Consider the following 7176-nt stretch of genomic DNA (forward strand, 5'->3'; position numbering starts at 1 on the left):
TGCTCTGTTTGAAGGAATTTTGCCACAGGGAGAGTTAGCTGAATTGGAAATATAGCTTCAATGCCATACACCAGTTTGAATGGAGAACTCCTTGTGGATTTTTTAATGGTCACTCTGTCAGCCCACAATGCATACTTGAGCTTTGAATCCCAATTCTTTTTATTATCCTCTAACAGTTTTTTAATTATCCTGATCAGACTTTTATTAGAGGATTCTGCCAGACCATTTCCCTGAGGATAATATGAGGTGGAATGAACAAGTTTAATGCCCATTGAATCACACATTTCCACCAACTCTTTGGCCCTAAAGTCTGCTGCATTATCTGTTATTAGTTTCTGTGGACAACCAAATCTGCTAAAAATATTTTCTGTTAAAAACTTCATGACCACATTATGATCAGCCTTCCTTGTAGGGACTGCTTCAATCCACTTAGTGAAATAATCAGTGGCTACTAATATCCATCTATGTTGTCCACTGGAATGTGTATTGATTTCTCTAATGAAATCTAAACCCCACTGCTGAAAAGGTCCTTTTGCAATTATTGGTTTTAAGGGCAGGGATTTCAACTGCTATTTTCCTTCAAATCTTTGGCACTTTTCACAAGATTTAACAGAAACGAATACATCAGAAAATAAAGTGGGCCAATAGTACCCAGCTCTGAGAATTTTGTGGGCTGTGTTTTTCCAATAATGGTGCCCTCCACACATGTTGTTATGAAACTGTTGCATAACTTCTTTTGATTGTTCTTTGTCCAGACACCTTAGAAATATTCCAGATGGATCCCTCCAGTAAAGCAGATTTTCCATGATACAATATTTTGTTGCCCTAAGTTTTAAAGTTCTAGCTTGACTCTGAGTAAGTTCTGAAGGGATTTCTAGCTTCAGCAAGAAATTAATTATTTCAGCATACCAGTTACATGAAGCTAGATTCTCGGCCACTAACTGATTTCTCTCTGTTTCAGCTGTTTTTTCCTCTTCTGCCTGACCATTTTCTGCCATTGTGCACAGGAAATCAATGTCTAAAGTCCTGCAATTTTCTTTAGCCAATAACTCGGCAAGCCCCTGACCTCTGACCAGCTTGGTGGGCTTTAGCTCTATGTTAAATTCTATCATTTTTGCAATCCACTTTGCCCTTCTTCCATCAGCATCAGGTTGTGTTAAAACATCTTTTATTGCAGCAGAAGGCACATAGGCAATTATTTTTGAATGCAAGATATAAACTCTGAAAGCCTTTAAGGATTTAATAAGTGCATATGCCTGCTTTTCTATAATATCATACCTTAGTTCAACATCCCTCAAATTCTTGCTGAAAAATGCTATTGGATGCTCTGAACCTTCTTCATCTTGTTGCAATAAAATAGCTACAATGGTGTCTTGAGAGGCAAATGAGAAAATATGGAACTCCTTGCTATAATCTGGCTTATTAATGTGGGAGCTTCCATAATAGCCTTTTTGATGGAATCAAATGACTTTCTTGCTGTTTTGGTCCATCTTACCTCTGCTCCTTTCTTCAACATGGAGGTCACATGCTTAACCAACTCCGCAAAATTTGGAATAAACCTCCTGACAAAATTAATTTTGCCCAAAAAGGATTGGATATCCTTCTTTGATCTTGGGACAGACAAAGACTGTATGGCTTTTACTCTTTCTGGGTCAATCTGAACACTTGCAGCAGACACAATGTGTCCTAACAGCTTGCCTTCATTCAAAGCAAATTGTGATTTTTTGGGATTGGCTGATATTTCAAACCTTCTGCACTTCAAGAACACTTTTTTTAAATGATGTAAATGATTCTGATGGCTGCTAGAGTAAATTGTTATATCATCAAGGTAGATAAGCACAAACTTGTCCTTCTCTCCCACAAATGCTATATCCATAGCTCTCTGAAAGGTAGCTCCAACATTCATCAATCCAAATGGCATTTTGGCATACATAAAAGTGCCATAAGGAGTGGTAAATGCAGTCTTTTCTTGATCATCTGGGTGCACAACAATCTGATTGAAGCCTGAAAATCCATCCAAAAATGACATTACTTTAGCTCTTGAGACCTTTTGCAGCAAATGCTCCATTTTTGGCAGAGGATAGTTGTCTTTCTTGGAGCATTTGTTTAAATTTTGGAAATCAACACACAGTCTGATTTCTCCACTTTTCTTCCTCACCACCACTAGATTGGCTACCCATTTCGAATATCTGAGAGGAACAATGATCTTGGCAACCAACAATTTTTAAATCTCTTTTTCAATCAGTGGAAGAAGCATGGGATTTATTGGTCTCAGCTTCTGTTTGAATGGTATAATGTCTTTTTCCAGAGGGATTTTATGCTGAATTATATTCTTATCATATGTTTTCAGATCACTATACTCCCAGGCAAACACATCAACAAATTGCCTCATTAAATCACAGTTTTCAGCACTTTGATCAGCAGACAAATGAGTAGACAAATTCACATACTTAGGCTGACCTAGACTTCCTATATCATACTTACAGACTACAGATTGGTCTTCTTTTTGGGCAGCCTTGTAAGGCACATCATTCTGTTCAAATAGTCTTTCAAGAGGAATTAAACCTTTAGGAATGTGGTTACTAGGAAGCTGGACAATGCTGTTTTTACCTATTTTATTTCTAAGCTGGGATTGGGGCTTTTCTTCCAAGGCATCATTCTCTTGGTCAATTTTCATCTCTGAAAATTCATCAATGACTTGAAGGAACCTAATTAACTCATCATCATCATTAAAAACTTTCCAATGCAGGACATTGTCAGGCAAGGAAGGTCTATATTCCACTTGGACTTCATAAACTAGTCTGGGAGGGATAGGAGGAATGAATAGACTAGCAGACACAGCAAGGGAATCAACAAGTTGATTTTGGGCTCTAGGGATATATGAAATACATAAAAAATCAAAAGAGTCTCTGATTCTCCATACCTCATCTCTGTATGCTTTCAGCCTTGGGTGCTTTGTTTGAAATGTTTTATTTACTTGCTGGATTATCAGATCAGCATCTCCAAACACCTTCAGATTCTTGATTCCTCTGTCTTTTGTTGCATTAAGGCCCAACAGCAAAGCCTCATACTCTACTATGTTATTTGTGACTTGAAAATCCAGCTTAAAATACAACTGAATGCTTTCTTGTTGTGGAGATACTAGCACCACCCCTGCTCCTGCAGTCTCCCTGGAACATGCTCCATCAAATAACATCTCCCAAACCTGACCTTCTTTCTCTTTCTCAACCTGAATTGTTGGTTTCCTGAGCTGCATTTTAGCCTTTTGAGATTCTTCTATTTGGAGGATGCATGCTCCAAAATCAGTGTCCACTGCATATATGGGATGATTTGTAGAATTCTTCTCATTGCTGATAATGTATGCCAACTGCGCTTCTCTATATAACCTCCTGCTTTCTCCTCCAAACACTGGGACGGTGGCATAAGATAAATCATTCTGTAATGTCCCACCTAGTCTCTTAATCCAACCTTTGGACAACAGCATGCCAAACTTAAGAGGGACATCTGCTACCACAATATCCATCATCATACTCTTCATGGGCAGCTGAGTTAAGGTAATGGCCAGATCTTTAATCAATCCAAGACATTTCACCTTCCTTGAATCAAAAGAAAACAAATCATGATAGGGTCTAGTGGTATCAAGGCCTAACTCTTCCATGACAGCTTTAGGCATCAAATTGTGGCTAGCCCCCCTGTGTCTAGCAGGCAATTGTGGAGGATTTTGTCATGTATGGTTAATGAGACATAAAAAGATGGAGAATTATTATCAGTAGGTTCAATCATAGGGCTGAGCACAATAACAGGTTTGTCATCTTACAAATTAACAGAGTCTGTGGAGGCTTGTTTGGTTTCTAGCTCAAGGGCTTCAAGGATAGGCTTTCTAAACACTTCACTCTTCACCAATTCAACCAAAGGCACATATATTTTCAATTTATGAACTTCTGATTCAAAGCTTAAAGAAGAAGATGACTTATCAGAACTTTTTACCTCTTGAACTGGAGCTTTGAGGATGACTGGATCAGCTGCTAGTCTTCTCTACTTAATATTCTGTGGTTCTGTTTGGGCAGCAGCTCGTTGGGTAGCATTCTCCTTGACATTCTTTGCATTAGACCTCAAATTATATCTCTGCTGCTGTTCAGCTTGTAGGACAACTTCTCTATCCCACTCCTGACTATTTTGCTCCTGCAGCAATGATTGTTCATACTCAGCCAATGTCAAAAATGCAGCGTTACCTTTATCTTCCATGCAGTGAATTTCATCCTCATCTTCTTCAAATTGTTCCTCCTCCATGACTACATTTTGAAAGGGGGCTTTAACTTTCTGTTCATCCTTTGTTTCTTCACGCCTTTGCATAATCTGTAACTACTCATTTTCTCTTCTGAATGGATTGGGGTTTCTTGGAGAAAATGTGTTCTGCTGCCTTGTTTTCCCTGAATTCTACTCAACCTTTAGCTTAGAAATTTCAACAGCCAATGACTCTATCATCTTAGTCTTTTTATCTAATTTAGGCTCTGAAGATGATGCAGAAGAAGTAAATGCCTAACCTCTCTGCCTCCTTCTGTTAACTTGACCTTTAAGCTTCTCTGCTGCCAGGATATTAGATTCCACCTCTAAGGCTGCATCCTGCATGTCTGCCAGCGTAGCACATCTCCTTTCTCTTAATAGCAGGCAGAAATCAGATTCAAAAGCATTTGCATAAGTGAGTTTGGCTGATGTAGGAGTAGGCTTTACCTCAGCTGGTATCTTACTATACATTCGATTGAATCTTTTATTAAAGTCGGGTATTGATTCACCATTTTCCCTCTTCAGATTACCAAACTCAATATGGTAATACAACAAGTCCTTTTTATCTCCCCATAGCTTCAAAAATGCATCATCTAATGCTTCAATATCTGTTATAGATCTCTGGGGTAATTCTCTAAACCACTTCCTAGCCTCTCCATCAAGGTTCTCGACAAAAACTCTCATCCACACATCATTTTCACTTATATCTAAATTATCAGCATAACTGTAAAAAGCTTCAAGATGTTCTTCTGCTGTTACTCCCTCTGTTCCAGTGAATTTAGGCATATATTTTTGATATTCTCCCACAGGCATAGGATTTAGAGGAACAGGCAATACCAACGGTCCATATCTGGCAGCTACAATTCTTTCTATCCTCGTAGGTGCTTGTTGTCCTGCCATGATTGGAATATTTGGAAGAATACTAGCAGATGGAGCAGTAGGAAGTAATGTGATGGATGGCAGTGATAAAGGGATGTTTTGGATTGAAATTGGAAGCTTTCTTTGGACTGAGATTCAAAAAGGAACTAACTGTACAAGGGGTTGAACCAATCTTTGAAGACTTTTCCTTATTAATAGTGTTATGTTCTAAATCTTCAAACTGTAAATCTTCAGCAATAACTTTATCTTTCAGAGATGAATTAGATTTCTTAGGCTTACCTGATCTTGATGCCCCTCTTTGTGAAGCTTTCTTCGATTTAAAGTCCTCTCAGTTTCAGGCACTGGTTCAGCTGGTAATTTATGAGGATTTCTTCGAGTGTGTCTCATAAACTGAGCCAGAACTTCAATGTGGAGTCGCCCAATGATGGTCTTCCTCCAATGGAGTCGCCAGACAGATGATTACAACCATAAACTATGTTCAAACCTTATATGTCATCAAAGTTTGAAGCTGTGTCGTTCTCCCAGGGAAGCTGAGCTTCAATTCTCCTCTCCCCGGCAACGGCGCCAATTAATGTTATCACCCCAAGAAACTCACCTAGGTTGTATATCAGTGATGCTCGGGAACATTACAAACTCAACAAAAAGTTGGATAAATTGGTGGATGAATGAAACAAATGTTGCATGTTCAAGCCAGATAACCACTCCTACTATGCTTAACCCCAGACATGGGTGAACACCCCCAGACTACAAGGCTTTTAACCACCAATTACTCACAGTTTTAGAGACAATGTGATGATGGAGAACACTGATCACACCAGCAGATGCACAGGACCCTGTGATGGCCAGCTGCAACCAGTAAAGAGGTCTGCAAATCTATCTTCTAATGCACAGACAGGATGACAACTCTCTGGCATTAAAACAATAGAAACCTGCATGCAATTTCAATGAAACTAACTAGATTTTAACACAGAGGTGGGATGATAGCCCCTCTGATGCTAAACATCAGCAGCACATGAACAAATGCATACAAGCACAACCTGGAACATAGAAGAAGTGAAAAATGAGCAATTGACAACAAAAGAAGCTTGTATTAGTTGGAAATGAAGACCAGAAGCTGCAGGTCTCATAATAGTTATAGTCTCCAGAAGTTGAAATTTTCACAAGAATTACATTCATCCAACCCTCATCACCTTGTTTTTCTGGGTATATATAGAATTTGTTTACAAAATTTCTCTGTTAGGCTATGCATGGAGGTGTCTTAATGGATCACCAACCACATTTACAAACTATTATGGGCCTCTGATACATTTTGTCTGTTTTAATTAACAAATTTGGCATTCTCTTATATTTTGGTTTCTTTTATGAGTATATGGGATATAATGTGTACAATGCTCCATAATTGATTTATATCTTGATCTGCTTGAAGCCTTCCTTCTTGTCCTTGACCGTGTTGTCTTTGAATGCAGGTAGCTGAGGAATTAATGTGCACAGAAAGCCAGATCATCTCTTGCTTCTTCGCGCGCCCAAAATTGGCCAAAAACACAGCAATATACATCAAGAATGGATGAATGGCTGAGGAGGAACACTAGTCGTTGGATGGCAAAAAGGACGGCCAAGATCTGTTTGGAATGGCTTACCAGGAGAATAGGGAGTGGAGCATTGCGAAACGTCGGATCATACATATGAACGGACGAGATTAGTCTATGGAGGGTATTGGGATATGGACGATTGTGTTAAATGAGGGTTGTCGGATCATAATCGGGGAGATCCAACGTTTGACGGGCAACAGAGATGTGAACACATTAATTAGCGGGGGAAGGGTACGGCGGCGTTAAGCGGTTTCCCCGCACCGCTTACCCGGGCTCGGCAGTTTTCGTACAATCGGGTGCGATGCAATAATATTATGCCCTGTGGCAGATGTGATGGCGGGGAAACCACTTTCCCCAGAAACTAACGGGTGTGCAGGTCTGCGGAGCGGGGTTTACGAATAGCGTTGGATCACACGGGGAGAGC

Source organism: Pinus tabuliformis, chromosome X (assembly GCF_031772625.1).
Source record: "Pinus tabuliformis cultivar Carrire ecotype Pingquan chromosome X, CPIR1, whole genome shotgun sequence".
NCBI lineage: Eukaryota > Viridiplantae > Streptophyta > Pinopsida > Pinales > Pinaceae > Pinus > Pinus tabuliformis.